We start from the raw sequence: 19,119 nt of genomic DNA, 5'->3' as shown, positions 1-19,119 counted from the left end.
GCAGAATATTTGATTTACAATATTGTGTTAGTTTCAAGTGTACAGTTAAATGATTTAGTCATATATATATATATATATATATATATATATATATTCTTTTTCAGATTCTTTTTCCACCTAGGTTATTACAGAGTACTGAGTAGGGTTCCCTGTGCTATACAGTAGGTCCTTGTTGATTATCTATTTTATATATAGTAGTATGTATAAGTTAATTCCAACCTCCTAATTTATTCCTCCCCTCTATCTTTCTTCTTTGGTAACCATGAATGTTTTCTGAATCTGGGAGTCAGTTTCTATTTTGTAAATATATTCATTTGTATATTTTTTTTAGATTCCACATATAAATGATATCATATGGTATTTGCCTTTTTCTGTCTGACTTCACTGATTATATGAAGTCTAGGTGCATATGAATCTGTAGGTTCATCCTTGTTGCAAATGGCATTATTTCATTCTTTTTTATGGCTGAAAAATATTCCATTGTATATATGTACCACATCTTCTTGATCAATTCATCTGTCGATGGACATTTAGGATGCTTCCATGTCGTAGCTATTATAAATAGTGCTGCAATGAACATTGGAGTGCATGTGTCTTTTTGAATTAAGTATTTTTCTGGATATAGCCCAGGAGTGGGATTGCTGGATCGTATGGTAGTTGTATTTTTAGTTTTTTAAAGAACCTCCATACTGTTCTTCATAGTGGCTATATCAATTTACATTCCCCTAGCAGTATAGGAGGGTTTCCTTTTATCCATACCCTTTCCAGCATTTATTATCCGCAGATTTTTTGATGATGGCCATTCTGACCAGTGTGAGGGGATATCTCATGGTTTGATTTGCATTTCTCCAATAATTAGCAATGTTGAGCATCTTTTCATGATTTTTGACCATCGGTATGTCTTCTTTGGAGAAATGTTTATTTAGATCTACCGATTTTTTTATTGGGTTGTTCATTTTCTGGGTATGGAGCTTTATCAGTTGTTTGTATGTTTTGGAGATTAATCCCTTGTTGGTCACTTCACTCACAAATATTTTCCCCTGCTCTGTGGGTTGTCTTTTCATTTTGTTCATGGATTCCTTTGCTGTACAAAAGCTTTTAAGTTTAATTAGGTCCCATTTTTTAAATTTTATCATCACTCTAAGAGGTGGATCCAAAAAGATACTGCTGACATTTATGTCAGAGTATTTTGCCTATGCTTTCTTCTAAGAGTATTATAGGGTCCAGCTTTACATTTAGGTCTTTAATTCATTTTGAGTTTGTTTTTGTACATAGTGTCAGAGGATGTTCTAATTTCATTCTTTACATGTAGCTGTCCAATTATCCCTGTACTTCAAGTGGTTAATTCTAATAGTTCCACAAGGACAGGTTATAAGCAAGAAACCAGAAGCCATGACTTGGACTTGAGGTAGATGTTTTAGTACTATATGAAGCTCTGTGAACATCTGACTAAGTAAACATTTTAGATTCCACATTAATCAGACAACATAATCAGGACAGCAATTGTTAATGTGTCAACTACACATACACAAATACTGGTGACAGAATTGGCTAAATTATCAAACCTGAAAAGAAAATGCCTACTTTGGTTATTTCCTTAGTTTTCAAGAAGATCCAATTGTTCTCGTCTTTGAAAAAAGAATATTGTCTCTGTACAAAAAAATGTACAGAGACAATAGTGTGGATTCTCAGATATGATGAAACAATTTAATTAATGATTATGTTAGGATCCCATTTTCATACATGCATTGTTCTATTGTCTTTTCCTAAGTGAGGAAAAGTTGGTACTATGGGATCACACTGGTGTGTTATATATCCAGATTTTAACATAATTGTGGGCAGACATCTACAAGACGGCCATCATTTAGGATGATGTTAGGCAAAGGCAGCATAATATGATTGCAACGCCAAGGGGCTAAATGACCATTTAAAAACGAGCAGGGTGAAATGTTATCATTACCTACATGATGCATTATGACACAATGTATTATCTGCTGCTTTACTGGGATAACACTTTCCATCGATTGTCATTAGACAAGTTGTATCCTGGCATATGCTGCATAACCTCAGCTTTTATACTGTGAAAGAGCAGTTGGGACTGCTGGGCAATAGTCCTCATCCCTGATACTCATCATAGCCAAAACTGATGCATGAGGTGTTTCAAGTTGTGATTGCTTGAAGTGAACAATCGAAGCTACTTTGTTCATGACCCTGCATATAAAAATGTCAAGTACTTGAAAAACTAGATGATTTAAATTTGAAACAGGGTTTAAAACTGATTCCACACAACCCTCTGGTCTGCTTATAACCCCAGATAGAGAGAGTGCAAATGATTTCAACTCACAGGAAAGAAGAGCCCTAACGCAGAGCAAATCAATCAGGATACAAGTCAGGCAAAGTCAGTACAAAATCTGATCATAGAATGTTTTGTAAGTTATGTAGTTTGCTTCTTTTAAATTTACATAGGAATTCAAATTACATGTTGACAAAAATGACCCTGCCAGGCCTGCTTTAAAGGATGATCTGACATTAGCACGGTTCATTTCATATAAGCAACTAACAGATTTAAAAGAATAATTTGCTTCCTTTAGGAATTAGGAGGGAAGCTCTCTGATGGTGAAGTTCTTAGCAAACTCTTCCACTTAGATAGTTTAGTGTAGGCTGTAAGAGATATAGGAATAATGATATTTCACTAATTCATAAAGCCAGCTTTTCAAGTTTAAGAGGTTTCATGGGAGAACTGGACTGGTCGCTGTGAAGATATTCAAGGACACTGTTTTTCTCCACACCCCGCCCCCCCTTCTACCTTGCCTTCCATCTCTCCATAAACATTACTGAATGTTGACAATGGACAAGTCTCTCCTGGATTTGACTAGACAGACTATGAACACCTTGAGATAAAATGTTTGTGAATCCCTAGCACAGTACCTAGAACATAGTAGGTACTTTACAAAGGTTTGCTAATTATTCATCACTTTAATTTTATTCAATAAAAATTTGTGAAAGTTTATTATGTGTCACATATTGGGCTGGGGGGTGGCTGGGGTGACAGTGAGAGCAGTGAATAATACATAGTTCCTCCTCTCTCATCTAGTAAAGAAGAAAGATCACAGAAGTTAATTATAAAGTAATGTGGAGTTCAATGCTAACCCATTCACCAAAAAGTATTTTTTAACACAATAATGTAAATAAAAGCATGAAGTTTGTCCAAAGAACAAAGGATGTCTTGTAGAAAGAGAATTCTTAGGAAAATGTATATAAGATAGAGAACTAACAAAATTACCCCTGGCACGCCTATTTTTTAATTCTCTGATCTGCTCTTATTTGGGTCCCTTTCATAAACACTGGGCTTCCCTGGTGGCTCAGCTGGTAAAGTGTCTGCCCACAAGGCGGGAGACCTGGGTTTGATCCCTGGGTCGGGAAGATCCCCTGGAGAAGGAAATGGCAACCCACTCCAGTACTCTTGCCTGGAAAATTCCATGGACGGAGGGGCTTGGTGGGCTACAGTCCACAGAGTTGCAAAAGAGTCAGACACGAGTAAAGTGACTTCACTTTCTTTCTTTCTTTCCTTCATAAACACTGACTTCATTTTCTTAAGAGCTTCACTATGTTTTGGAACATAGTGTAGAACACAGGAATAAAAATTAAAATGTAACATATAAGTTAGCTGATGAAATTCCAATATTTAACAAGCAAGACAAGTTAAAATTGAAATCCCTCCATATATTAGAATAAAATGCTAAAATGGACAGTGGAGAAAATGCCATGCCAATAAACTGGGAGACATCCTAGTGTGACACTGCGCCAGCATCAATAGGGCAATGGAAATATTTTACACTATTTTATGGTGTTAAGTTATAACTTTACCATTGTGAACAGAAGTAATGGGTACTGTTGGTGAAAAGGCAGTTAAAATGACACAGAAGCTTCCCTGAAATGTATCTTCTAAGTATAATGATTTATTTTAAGAATATCCAGCCCAGTAGAAGGGAGAGCTGGGAAAGGATAAGAATGTGTCTATTTTCTAAGTAAAAGGTTAAAAAGAAGATGGAAGAAATACTTCATTTAGTCCTCTCTATGAAAAATCTCCAGAAAAACTTTCTAGGAAATAATTTCACCAAATCATCTCCCAGAGTTAAGATAATCCCTCAGGCATTCCCAACTGTGAAAATACAAAAACAACTTCATTACTAAAAATAGAAATTAGTAACATAATTAATCACCTACAGATGTGACATTAGAACTAAGAAGAAAGCTGAATCTTTAAGAAAAGCATTTCATCTAAACTCTTTTTCTTTCATTACCTGTCCTTTTCCCCTCAGGTAACAGATAGCAAAAAACCATAGTTGTCTTTCTAATCATCATCATAACAGTGATAATAAGAACTTATATTTATTGAGCACCTAATATGTGCCAGGTAGTACCATATTAAGAGCATGCATACATTATTTCATTCACTATTCCTAACAAGCAAATGAGGCAATTTTTTTTTCAGATAAAATCTTATTCTCAGTGCAGTTAACAAGATCACAAACTACTACGTGTTGGAATAAACACTCAAGTTGAGGTCTATGTGTATGTGGCACACAAACGTCCTTTGTCAATATCAACACCTGGACAATCCCTTTGAACATCCCCATTCCAAGCATCCCCGGTCTCCAACTTCACATCGGCTTTCCATCTCATCTCCTCCTCTACCATGATTACAACATGCCTTTCCTCTCACTGGACCCTACAATCTACTGACTGAACAACATTTTACTCCCCTACCTCACAAATTCCATGTATCTTAACTATAGACACAAAGCTCTATTATTAGATCCCCAGAACCTATTCATCTTATAACCAGAAGTTTTTATCTTTGACAACCTCTCCCTCTTCCAACAAATCTGTTCTGTTTCTATGAGATGGGTTTTCTTAAGATTCCATATATAAGTGAGATTACAGAGTATTTGCCTGATTTATATCCTTGTGGTTAATCCATAATGTAGCAAATGACACAGGATTTCCTTCTTTTTAATGACTGAGTAATTCTGTTGCATATATATATATATATATACACCACATTCTCTTTATCCATTCATCATGGATGTTTAGGTTTCCACGTCTTGGTTATTGTAAATTATGCTGCAATGAACATGGGGGTGCAGATACATCTTCAAGATAATAACTCCATTTCTTTTGGATTTATATCCACAATTGGAATTGCTTCTATTTGCAATTTTTTTTAAGAACCTCTGTACTGTTTTCCACAGTTCTGCCAGCCTTTCTAACCATCACTAACCCTTCCTAATAGTTCAGCCTTTCCTCCAAGGCTGGGCCAAGTTAGATAGCTCACCTCTTTGCTTCTATAAGCAGCAGCCTTCCTGATGACTTCAATATAAATGTCCCAGTGATAACCCCCAAACATCTTGCTCAATGAGGCCTACCTTACCCTTAATCTTTATTTTAACTGGCATCCCCACCACCTCTCCCACACTGGTCTCTATCACTATTACCTTATTCTCCTTTCCTCTCACAACACATAATGCATCCTTCCTAATGGACTAGAGTTATTTACTCTAATACTTATTTTTTTCTTTCTCTCAGTAGAATGCAAGTTCCATGAAGGCTGAGAATCTTGGTATGTTTCACTCACCAATGTATCCCCAATACCTGAAACACTGTAAGGAGCTTAATAACTATTTGTCCAGTAAATCAATTAATTTGATTATAACTGTTGATTCACTCAAAGGTATTAATATATTTCCCAATAGCCCTTGAGTCCTTGGGTTTAAGGATCCATCTTATTCATCTCTGAATTCCCAATGTATTTTTCATCACCATAATCATCATCAGGGTAATGGGGGATAATAATGAATGTGTACAAGTTGCCAGCTCTGAAACCCTTTTTTTTTTTTTTTTTTGGTACAATACCATATTTCATCTTCACCATGAGAGAGCTATTACATTATTATCCCCTTTGTACAGGTGAAGAAACTAAGGCTTACAGAGATGAAGTAACTTGTCCAAGTCATATAGACAGTTCATGACAGAGTTGGGATTCAAGTCCATACAGTTTCACTCTAGAATTCTTGTTCAACCATTGTGTAATAAAACTTAGTTGAAGATAAGTAAATCTCTATAAGCCACATAGCTCTACTTTAATGTATTTGGGGAGAAGGAAACTAGAGAGACCAGCATTAGGAAGACTATGGCAATCTTTGCTTTCTGCACTTGAACAAATTCCAAATCCATTTCTCCCTCCTTTTCATCTTGGCAACTTAACTTATTAGTCCTCCTTTTTATTTTTCTGTAGCACTTTTTCTCTTCCAGTGCTTTGATCACCAGTGTTGACAGCCATCATCCTCTCTGGCTTCCCTGGCTGAGCCTCTCCAATACTCAGGGAAGACTTCATTTCCTCTAGTTTAAGATGCTGCAGAAAATTTTTCTTCATGGCCTCTTTCCAAGAAGATTTTTAAGTGACTTGCCCCCATCATTATGTAATGTTCATTGACGTCATCTCACATTTGCAGTCCATTTTCTTCTCTCCAGTATACTCCTTTGGGTCTTTTCTTTCTGACTCCTGAGATTCTGATAACATTCCATAAAAATTAGCTGCTAACAGGTGGCCATCTGCAGCACATCCAGTTTTCCCCTTTCCCAGTGCCTCTCATCTGGTTAGGACTCACTTCCACTTTTTCTCTTCTCTACCCTCAACCAAATCTGCCTATATCTTATCTTTCTTCCTTTAATCTACTTTAGCAAAGCTATTCTTGCTCACCTACTACAATTATATCTCAAACTCACAGCATTTTCCTTTTTAAAAAAATTTCAATGACAAATCCTTTTCTAATGCTATCTTTTCTCACGTTGTCCAGCGTCTTACTTCTTACAGTGTGTATTTCTCTTTTGCACAAACGTATTACATTTATTGTTTTCTCTCTCTGTCAGTCTTCCTGATCTTTCAAACAGTTAACAACTACAAATGTCTGTCATACTGTGCCCTTGAGTTCCTGGCCATCTCTCTCATTCTTCTTAACTCAAATTATCCCAAAGTGTAATCCACATTACTCTTCTCCATGCTTCCCACCTGATTATTCTCCAATCCTGTCAATATGTTTTAAATATACTATTCTACTAAATCCAACCCTTGAAGGCTACCAGCAGCCATCTAAATTTTAATTTTAGATACCTTAAATGCAGCATGTCTTCAATTTTCATCTTCCTCCATCCTTATATGGAATTCAACACTTACCACTACCTCTGCCTCTCAGCTCTTCTTTTCTTCTTTGACAAGCCTCTTTGTTATCTACTTGTCTTGTTTCTTTATTAAATAAAAGGCAGAAGATTGTGATAACGATTCTATCTGGTGCCTCTACTCCACTTGCAAGGGAGAGAGGCTGCCACAGACATTATGCTGATTACTGTGCCAGTGGGTTGGGGCCCGTTACTAGTGTGGCTCCCTCCAGTTCTCTCCTTCCTGTGTAGGAGAAGCAGTAAGAAGGTCTGGCTGTAACCCCTGGAAGAAAGTGCAGAAAAGTTCTTTCCATTCTGCTTTGCTTCTTGGCTCTTATGGCTTATCAGCCAAGGCAGACACAGTCTTCTATATGACCAAGTCTGGGCCCCTGAAACTCTCACTGGGGTCAGAGCCAAAGCTCTCTACTAGTAAGTGTTCCTCTGCCTTTCTTTGCCTTCTCTGAACTTTTTTTCCACTTGGAATTTGAGGACGAGAGTAAACTTGTCAAGGATAGGATGGGGAAATTTCTAGTGCCCTACACCAGCTCAATCATATTTTCATGCCTTCATAACTCAGAGAAGATGATTACTTCTCTGTGTTCCTCCTTCCCCTTTTCTTCCTCCCTCCCCTCACTGTGATATTCCTGAACTTCTAGCTTTGATATGATCCTATTCTGCCTTTCCTTCAGCAAACATATATGGCCACTGACCTCAACTAAAATCTCCACTCAGAGGACCCCTAAATCTGTAGCTTTAGTTTCATTCTTCTTCCCAGTTATAGTTTGGAATCTTGAACTTTTTGCTGAAGATATCCACCTCAAAATAAGCATGTCTAAAGTCAAGTTTATAATCTTCCCCCTAAAATCCACTCTCCTTTTTAATATCTAGATCTATGTTTTTAGTGGTACTATAATCCTCCAGTTACCCAGATGTGAAACACAAATCCATCTTTGACTTCTTCCTTTTCTTTCCCTTTCCCATTTTCCATGGGTCACTAAATTCTGCTCACTCATCTTAGGAGTGTCTTTCAAATTCACAACTGTTCTATATCAATCTGTCAACTGTATTTCAAGCTCTTGTAACCTTAACAATGACAATTTCTTTCTTTAACTGATCTCCTTAACTCTGGTTTCTCTTTCAAGTAATCCTATACAATGTCACCAGATTGCCCTTCCAAAGTAACACTGTGAACCTATCACTCTACTAGTCAGAACACTGACGGCACTCTAGTCTCTGCTGAATGAAGTTCAAACCTCTTCATCTGACACTTTGGCACCCTGCATGGTTTTTCACCAATATACCTCTTCTGTTTTCTCTTTCGTCACTATCCAACTTGCATTCTAGACTGCAACCAAATTGGATCTGCTGGTTTTACTATTTGAAGCAATTTCCTCACACAGAGTAAAGAGCTTGGGCTCTAGAGTTAGACAAATAAGAATTCAAGCTATGGACTTCATCATTTGTAGTCTGTATAACCTTCCTGAGCTATGGTTTTCTCATCAATAAAATGGAAACAATCATGGCATTTGTCTTATAGGCTTGCTGTAAGGATTTTTAAGTGCAGAATTAGCACAGTACCCAACACATTAGAAGGGATTCACTATCTTTTAGCTAGAATGAAAAGTGAGAGTAAGTCACTCAGTCGTGTCCAACTTTTTATGACCCCAAAGGACCAGGCTTCTTTATCCATGGAATTCTCCAGGCAAGAATACCAGAGTGGGTTACCATTTCCTTCTTCAGGGGATCTTCCTGATCCAGGGATTGAACCCAGGTCTCCCACATTGCAGGCAGACTCTTTACAACTGAGCCACCAGGGAGTTTTTTAGCTAGAATACTACTAATTATTTCTCCTTCTTGGAGCATGATTTATGCTTTCCTATCTATGTCTTCTCTATGCTATCCCCACTGCATGGAATGCTTCCACTCCATCTCTGTTCATTGAAATCACACTCTCATTTAAAGGCTAGGTTGAAATCCTTCCCTTCTATGAAGTGTTCTGGACTCATTAAGCTCTGAAGTGACTTACCCCTTCTCCAAAATCCTAAGAAAATCTGCATAACTTTTAAGAGGCTTATCACATTGTTTCACAGGTCTTCATTTTTAGAAACTATCACAATGTAAACTTTGCAAGTTTTCTCATTTCTTACACTCAATTCAAAGCCACTTGATCCATGTTCATTGTTGAATCATCTATTGTGCTGCTGCAGTCTCTGCCTCATTTGTTTAAACAATGAATTAATAAAGTTTTGATTTCACTTTCCTTAAGAAAAATAGAAAATGCCCACAACATAAAAATAACATGAAAGTTAGGCTTTATTGATATTTTATTGAGCATGTCAATGTACTTCCCCTAGGTCAGGCACTGCTAAGCATTTTATGGCATATTAGGCATGATGTAAAAATAGGACTTCCTCATATATTTTAATTAATACAACTTTGGGGAAAAAGGATTATTTTCTTAGCTATTTCACATAGAACTTGGTTGATTCTCAGCAAAAACACTGGCAGCAACTTAAAGCCTCTTAGGACTAATACATAAAAAGTGTTTGTTTAAATACAGCCTTCAAGAAATAGTGAGGCACCAATAAAATCAGATCAGAAGAAATTCAAAGTGTAAACTATGTATTTGGGAAGATCCCCTGGAGAAGGGAAAGGCTACTCACTCCAGTATTCTGGACTGGAGAATTCCATGGACTATATGGTCCATGGGGTCACAAAGAGTCTGACACGACTGAGTGACTGGCACTAAACTATGTATGGAAAAACATTTATCTTTTCTAAAGGTCAAGTAAATGCAAGTCAACACAGCCTTGAGGAAATGATGATGATGATTATTATGCTCAGTTGTGTCCAACATTTTACAACCCCATAGACTGTAGCCCACCAGTCTCTTCTGCCAATGAATAGGATACTGGAATGGGTTGCCATTTCCTACTCCAAAGGATCTTTCTGACCCAGGGATCAAACCCATGTCTCTTCAATAATCTGCCTGCTAATACAGGAGATGTAAGTTGAGACTCTGGGTCAGGAAGATCCCATAGAGAAGAAAATGGCAACCCATTCCAGTATTCTAGCCTGTCCAGAAATCCTGTGTACAGAGGAACCTGGCGAGCTACGTCCGTGGGGTCGCAAAAGAGTCAGACACGACTTAGCAACTAAACCTCAGCAATATAACCTAAGATAATGATCAGACAGGCACACACATATACTATCCATTAAGTTATAAAATGAGAAGACATTTTTTGAAAAGAAATCTATGAATATGTAGCTGGGAGTCATGAAGGCTCTAATATTCCATTCAAGACATGGCCCAACAGAAGCAAAATCATACAGGCAAACATATGTTACCACATAAAATAATACCAATCTGGAAGTTACTTTGCCCAATAAAAATAGAAAAAGCTTTTTAGAAATGGCATCAACATGATAGAATATTATTATAGCCCTTAAAATTCATAACTATAAAGTCAATTATATCAGACTCCTGTCCTTCCTTTTGGTTGCCTGGCATCTGAGCCCCTCCCTAATGTTGGGAGAATTCCATATCTTATGAGTGTCAGTAAGAGGCTATAGAAATATAAAATGCCACATCCTCATTCTCCAGGCCTTCCCTAGAGCTGGGGCATGGACATGTGTCCTACAAGTTACTGTTCAGATGCTCCTGCTGTGCTTTAAAGAGGAGCTGGTGAGTCAGAAAGAGGAGCCAGGGAAGGTTTCTCTCTAGAGACAGTGGTGGTCGGTGGTGTATTAGTTTGCTAGGGCTGCTATGTCAAAGGCCCATAAACTAGGAGGCTTAAAACAATAGAAATTTATTGTCTAATGCTTCTAGAGGCCAGAAATCCAAAATCAAAGTGTGGGCAGCACCATGCCGCCTCTGAAACCTGCAGGGGAAAATAATTCCTTGTCTATTCTAGCTTCCAATGTTTGCTGATGATCCTTGGCCCACACTCTCTGCCTTCATCATCATGTGGCCATCTTTTCCTTGTGTGTCTCTCTCCTCTTACAGGGGTTCCACTCATATTGGATTAGGGCCCCCTACTCCAGTCTATGGAGAAGGCAATGGCACCCCACTCCAGTACTCTTGCCTGGAAAATCCCATGGATGGAGGAGCCTGGTGGGCTGCAGTCCATGGGGTCGCTGGGAGTCGGACACGACTGAGTGACTTCCCTTTCACTTTTCACTTTCATGCATTGGAGAAGGAAATGGCAACCCACTCCAGTGTTCTTGCCTGGAGAATCCCAGGGACGGAGGAGCCTGGTGGGCTTCCGTCTATGGGGCTGCACAGAGTCAGACACAACTGAAGCGACTTAGCAGCAGCAACTCCAATCTGACCTCATCTTAACTACCTACATCTGTAACTATTTTTAAATGGGGTCACTTTCTGAGGTACTGGAGATTAGGACTTCAACCTCTCTTTTTGCGGGGCCCAATGCAACCCCTACAGGGGCTTCCCTGTGGCTCAGCTGGTAAAGAATCCTTCTGCTACGTGGGAGACCTGGGTTCGACCCCTGGGTTGTGAAGATCCCCTGGAGAAGGGAAAGGTTGCCTGGTCCAGTATTATGGCCTGGAGAATTCCGTGGACTATATAGTCCATAGGATCGCAAAGAGTCAGACACAACTGAGCGACTTTCACTTCACTTCACTTCGCTTCAATGCAACCCATGACAGGTGGTATCTACCAATCAATGCCAGTCTATCTGCAGTGCAAGCTTTAATGTCTAGTGCTTGGTGGCTTCCTCCTCATGCTGGAGACCTGACTGGGACCTTGCTTGGGGCTCTCTAGCCAATTACATCCCTCCTGGTAATTTTAGAAGTTATCTAATATCCTTTAATAGTTATGTTCTACTTAAATTAGCTACATTTCTGTTGCTTTCAACCAGGAATGCTGTACACTATTTAGAAGTATAACAATTATGTGTCTATGGGTTTTGATACAGTTTAATGACATGTATCTACCCTTATGGTGTCATACAGAAAAGTTCCACTGTCTTAAAAATCCATGTGTGCACTCATTCATCTCTCCCTCCCCCCTCTCCTCTGGAACCACTGATACCTTTTTAAACTGTGTCCATATTTTTGCCTTTTCCAGAATGTCATAGAGTTGGAATCACACAGTGTTTAGCCTTTCCATATTGACATCTCTCCCTTAGCAATATGCATTCAAGATCTCTCCATGTCTTTTCTTGACTTCTTTTTACTACTGAATAATATTCTACATGTACCACTGTTTATCCATCAATCAAAGAATACACGTACACAGAGTAAGCCCCAACATATCCTGTGGACTTTAGTTAACAATGTACCAATATTGGCTCACCAATTGTAACAAATGCACCTTACTAATGCAAGAAATCAATAGAGTAAACTGTAAGGGGCATGGAGTGAGGGTAATATATGAATTCCCTATACTTTTGCCCAATTCTCTGTAAACCTAAAACTGTTCCCCAAGAATCTATTAATTAAAATGTATAATTATGTATCACATCAAGTGAAAAAAAAAGGCAGGATAGAAAATAGAATATGTTATATGATTGTAAGCATATGGAAATATCTGTACTTAGGTAGCCAAGAACTGGAAATTAGGGAAATACTATATTGGGGTTGGGGTGACAGATAGCTCTGCTTTATTAATTTTTCACAACTGTCTTCCATATTTTTATACAATTTTCTTAATTTTATATAATGTTCAAAATTTCTTAATTTTATATAATTTTCTTAATTTTCAAAAATTTCTTAATTTTACATAATTTTCTTAATTTTCAAAAATTCTGGAAGAAGTGAGAAGGAAAGAAACAATGAGTCAAAATACCTCCAATCTAATACTATAATTTATTATTTTTTTAGTAGGAGTTTCAAAACAGTGTTTGGGGATAGAGAATCCATCTACCACTTTGGTATTAAGAAAAAAATATCAAGCATCATTATAGAATAGTTAAGAGTGACAGCCATTTAACCAAGCTCTCAAGACAGAAATTGAATCTTAACTATTTTGTTGTTAGTACCTAGCATACTTAAGCAGAACATGCTTAAGTATTTGCTGTTGAACAGTTAAATTACATACTTGTATGAGTGAGCAACTGTCCTTGATGTAGGAGTAAGAATTTATTCTCCCACTTTTCTACTTCAATTTCCAATTTCTTGGCTCTGCTCAAACTGACACTAGTTGATGAATAAAAATTTATGCTCTTAAATCAATTTCTGCACTCATTGTTTTTCATCATGATCTCAAATATATGCTAACCGGAGTTAACATTTACTAGTGATATCATGATATGGGGCAATCTGTTTTCTTTTCAGGCTGACTCATGAGTGAATGCTAACAACCATTAAATCCAAACACATCCTGGGCAATGCCATTATTAAACATTGGAAATACACTCATTTGAAATGGTGAATAAAAATTTTTAGACAGCAACATTATATGAACTTGTCAAAGTTCTTTTTAAATCAGTAAGAGAATTCAACCCTCAAAATTGAAATGTAAAGGCTGCTGGTTGGTAGCATGAAACTGTATGCAACAAGCCTGTTTTGGATCACTGCTTAGCTACTAAGGTCAATAAGACTTTGTTTGTGCCATTTACAGTTTGTGCATAAATCTAACAGCATAAACAGATACTCTAGCCAATTTACATTCTCAGCAGCAACTCTGCTTTTACAATTTGTTTGTCTTCTGAAAAGGGGAAAAGAACAATTTAATTGATTGCACATAGTGTCTCCCTTACAATTTTCTTAAAAATATCAGGCCAGCTGTGTTTCATTTCAGAGTTCCCTGTCCTCGGATTGAGGCACAATCATGTTTTGCTCAGAATATAGAGACTCCTAAGAAATTCTATGAAATGCTTAACAATGTTCCTTCTACAGAATCCTTTAAAAAAATCCACACAGAAATTCCTCTGCTAGAGATCCTGAAAAACTCATCAGCTGCAATTTCCTCTTCTTATTCCTGAAGCTGTATGTGTTTCTTAAAAAGCAAAAGAGAAATTCTAATTAAGAGCATTGTTTTTACATGGATAAAATATGAAAGCTACTATGTCTGATGGTTAACCATTTTTGGTATAACTATGATTCTCCACCTACTGTTCACACTAATGCCCTCAAACAGGTTTCAAAGAAAAAATAAACTTTTGTGTGATACACAGTTCACACACTGTGTATCACACAATCTCTTTCACTGATGTAATGGAGAAATACAGTGCCACATTTAGAGGAGATAAAGGGATTCATTTAACTCTTCCATCTCTACTGTAAGTTGTACTTTTTAAAATGTCTCTATCTAATAAGCAAGAGAGATTTATATTTTAAATCACTTTTTCTACATAAAAGAAATGAATCAACCAGCAGGTCAAGTGGTAAAAAAAAAGAAAAAGATTCCTAGACGAAAAGAGGTGATGCCACGAATAGGACACTTTGCCTCGTGTTTGACTATGATGGGAATAGAAAAGAGTTGTAAAAAATGACCCTAAGATACTAAAACCAACATGAGATGGTGTTTTTATGAGTAAACACTGTTTGTAGTGCTTACAAACACTGCTGCCTGGAGCATCCCAGAAAGGTTTTATTGGAGGAGGGGCACACAGAGCTGTCCTCATAGAGAAAGCAAGAGCACAGTGCTCAAAAGCATGGACTCTAGAGCCAGACCACCTGGGTTCCAATTTTCACTCTTCTTCTGATTGACTATGTGACCTTAATGCAAGCAAGTTATCTTACTGCTTTGTGCCTCAGTCTCCTTGGCTATAAAAGAGGTATAATAGCATCTTCCCCATAGGGTTGTTCTGAATACTAAATGAGCTATTGTAAAAAGAGCTTGGAGGAGTACCTGACAAATAAGCACTTTCTAAATCTTAGTATAATTACTTGTGGACATTGAGGATTCAGAAAAGAACCAAATGGCAGGGGTGATCACATCCCTTTATGCCAATGCCGGCTTAACAACATCAAATCCATTTGAGAAAAGAAGTTGGTCAGCACGACCTGGGATCTCACTCTGACTGGTCTGATGAGGAAGGAATCTGCAGGTGGCAATAAGCCAGAGCCTACCCTTTTCCTTTTCTTTGCCTGACGTATTCTAAGCCTGTAGTTGATTTTGAAATGAGAATAGTAGCTACCTTTTCTTCCTCTAAGCTTGCAGGTAGAAAAAGGATAAAGAGAAGGTTTGCAATCCATTCTCTTCTGTTATTGTGTATGAACTGTGGAGTGGACTAGAAGGGGATGAAGAAAAAAATCTCCTTGTCAACACGCTAATGACAGACCTCTGATGACAAACGGTATTTACTTAGAAAAAAAAAGATACATACGTATGTACAAGTGAATCCCTTTGCTGTACACCTGAAACTAACACAGTTTAAACAACCATACTTCAATTAAAAAAAAAAAAAACAAATGGTATTTACTAACAGAAAAGTCCTTATCTATAGAATACTTATAGGAGGATGTACCTGGACTACCCAGGACTGCTTATAGTGAACAGACTTGGAATCTATAGATTTATGGGATAGAAAATGTCACATAAACTATGGAACTCTCTAGCACACAATGGAGATTTTTCTAAGTGATGCAAACTGCACACATCACTTACACACCTGTTTATCTTGGCCCAGGATATACATACTGGTGCAGCAAGAAAAGACCTGGGGTGCAAATTGGAGGTTCCAGACCACTTCCTGCTTTGTCTGTACCCTGCAACTACTTGAATCCTTACAATTATTAGTGCGTGCATGCTAAGTTGCTTCAGTCGTGTCTGACTCCTTGTGACCCTATGGACCATAGCCCGCCAGGTCCATGGGATTCTTCAGGCAAGAATACTGGAGTGGGTTACCATTTCCTTCTCCAATTATTAGTGTAACTGATACTAGATAAGATTTTACTACTTTTTCTACAATGTGTAACATTTCCCTATTTGTTGTTTTGTGTTAATCTGGCTGTATTTTGAATGATTGATAAACAATTCTAGTTTCATTTGTTTCCTCTCTATGACAATCTTTACACAGCAACCACACACAGGGAAGTGGGGGAGCGGAGTGGATTGGAAAAGAGCAGGGGCGTTGGGTGTGACACCACCTTTCACAACTCTGCACCAGCTATTTAATCTGTCTTCATTTCAGCTTCCTCATCTGTCAAATGGAGAGAGTTACTCTAGGGACTGCTGTGAGGATGAAATTAACTATGTGTATGTGTGTGTGTGTATAGATAAATATATATATGGCTTAATATAGCACATAAAACTACAGTAAACACTTGCTAAATCACAGTTCTTGAAATTAGGGAGAGATCTTACTAAATTTTAAATCAGTGCCTCTTGTTGGCAGACAAAAGGGAGGAAAGAGATAGTAAAATGAGAAAGACCCTGTTCCTTTCACCTTAATTTTATGCTAATGTGCTTCCTGTTCTGATTTGAACAATCAGAAAAGAAATTTGCATGTAGAACTTCAGTCACATCTTTTGAAACAGATTTAAAATAAATATATATAAAATATTGCTACTTGCCTTGTATCTGTTTTCTGGAGTTAGCATATCTAGTTCAACAGATTGCCACCAATTTAAATAAATGCTTTTACTTTCTAACATCTGAATTGCAGTACTGCAGTATTACTTCTAAAAGGCAAAAAATTTCTTTGGTTTGTTTTTAATATTGCCCTTGTCTGAACTGCTTTTCATGTGTGTGCTATTTGTCCTGCTGATATTCTGATAGACTCAACAATGAAATTAGAACAAATCCACAATCATTAAAGGAGTAGAAAAGAGCAAATTTAATTTTCTGAGGACTTCTTCTGGGCAGCCTATTTCTATTTTATTGTTCTGAAACTTACTTCTAAGTTTCAATTAGGTCTATAATGGATGACTTTAGGAAAAGAGTGGTGAGGGTCCTTTATGAAGATCCATGTTACCTGCATATTTCAAAGAATTAAGACTATTAAATTTCAAAGAATTAAGACTATTAAATTTCAAAGCATACAAAAGCCGTATAAACTATCTTTCCATCCTATCACCTTCTGTCAAAAAGTTGTACTAATAAGCCTTTTTGGTTGTTCTCCTGTGAAGGATATACCTAGCCCAAATGCCATTCTGAACAACGACGTCAAGATATTCATAATACGGCCAATGGCTCCATAACTATCTATTATCTTGCTAATCCTTTCATAAACATAAGTAACCAACATTAAATTAAAATTAAATGTTAATTTTTAATTTAAAAAACTACTAGAACTGAGAACTGAAATTATAAGTCATAAATTGAGAGGTTAACACATTCTCTTGATGAAAGTGAAAGTGGAGAGTGAAAAAGTTGGCTTAAAGCTCAACATTCAGAAAACGAAGATCATGGCATCTGGTCCCATCACTTCATGGCAAATAGATGGGGAAACAGTGGAAACAGTGTCAGTCTTAATTTTTTGGGGCTCCAAAATCACTGCAGATGGTGACTGCAGCCATGAAATTAAAAGATGCTTACTCCTTGGAAGAAAAGTTATGACCAACCTAGACAGCATATTAAAAAGAAGAGACATTACTTTACAACAAAGGTCCGTCTAGTCAAGGTTATGGTTTTTCCAGTGGTCATGTATGGATGTAAGAGTTGGACTGTGAAGAAAGCTGAGTGCTGAAGATTTGATGCTTTTAAACTGTGGTGTTGGAGAAGACTCTTGAGAGTCCCTTGGACTGCAAGGAGATCCAACCAGTCCATCCTGAAGGAGATCAGTCCTGGGTGTTCTTTGGAAGGACTGGTGCTAAAGCTGAAACTCCAGTACTTTGGCCACCTCATGCGAAGAGTTGACTCATTGGAAAAGACTCTGATGCTGGGAGGGATTGGGGGCAGGAGGAGAAGGGGACGACAGAGGATGAGATGGCTGGATGGCATCACCGACTCAATGGACATGAGTTTGGGTGAACTCCGGGAGTTGGTGATGGACAGGGAGGCCTGGCATGCTGCAATTCGTGGGGTCACAGAGTTGGACATGACTGAGCGACTGAACTGAGCTAACACATTCAAAACCAACTTATCACCAATAAGCATGGGAACAGAGTGAAGCACTTAAAAATTGATGCTTTCAAATTGTGGTGATGGAGAATACTCTTGAGAGTCCCTTGGAAAGCAAGGAGACCAAACCAGTCAATCCTAAAGGAAATCAACCCTGAATATTCATTGGAAGTTCTTATGCTGAAGCTGGAGCTCTAATACTTTGGCCACCTGATGTGAACAGCCAACTCACTGGAAACAACCCTGATGCTGGGAAAGATTGAGAGCAGAAGAATAGGGCAAAAGAGGATAAGATAATTGGATGGCATCACCAACTCAATGGACATGAGTTTGAGCAAACTCTAGGAGACGGTGAAGGACTGGGAAGCCTGGTGTGCTGCAGTCCATGGGGCTGCAAAAAGTCAGACACAACTTAGCAACTGAACAAGCTCATATTACCTTTTAATTAAAATAGCCTATCCCTTCTCCAGGGGATCTTCCCAACCCAGGGATCGAACACAGGTCTCCCACATTGCAGGCAGATTCTTTACTAAAAGAGCCACAAGGGAGGCCCAAGAATACTGGAGTGGGTAGCCTATCCCTTCTCCAGGGGATCTTCTCGACCCAGGAATTCAACCAGGGTCTCCTGCATTACAGGTGGATTCTTTACCAACTGAGCTATGAGGGAAGCCCTTAAATACCATCACTGAAAACAACCCATTTGGAAAGAGTCTATTTTTATGAGGGCATAGTCAATATGTCTTCTCCATTCTGCAGTGTTTAAAGCACAGAAGAAATTTTCCATTAAAATAATTTCTGGTTAGGTTCTATAATACTCTTACATGATTGAGGAAATGAGTCATTTCTGAAAATCACTCAAAATCACATTGAGATGCTCAATATACTTCACTATTAGACATTTTGTTTTGCCAATCCATCCTTCAAATGTT

At 37.9% G+C, this 19,119-nt stretch overlaps 1 protein-coding gene across 2 annotated transcripts in view; it reads right to left on the bottom strand.

Annotated features, from left to right (window-relative positions):
- The window catches only part of LHFPL3 (LHFPL tetraspan subfamily member 3), a 573,774-nt gene that overhangs the window by 454,858 nt on the left and 99,797 nt on the right, over positions 1-19,119 (bottom strand). The gene's annotated exons all lie outside the window — the stretch shown is intronic.

Source organism: Bos javanicus, chromosome 4, assembly GCF_032452875.1.
Source record: "Bos javanicus breed banteng chromosome 4, ARS-OSU_banteng_1.0, whole genome shotgun sequence".
Classification (NCBI taxonomy): Eukaryota; Metazoa; Chordata; class Mammalia; order Artiodactyla; family Bovidae; genus Bos; species Bos javanicus.
Note: the sequence above shows the minus strand (reverse complement) of the source record. Positions and strands in the feature narration are given on the sequence as shown.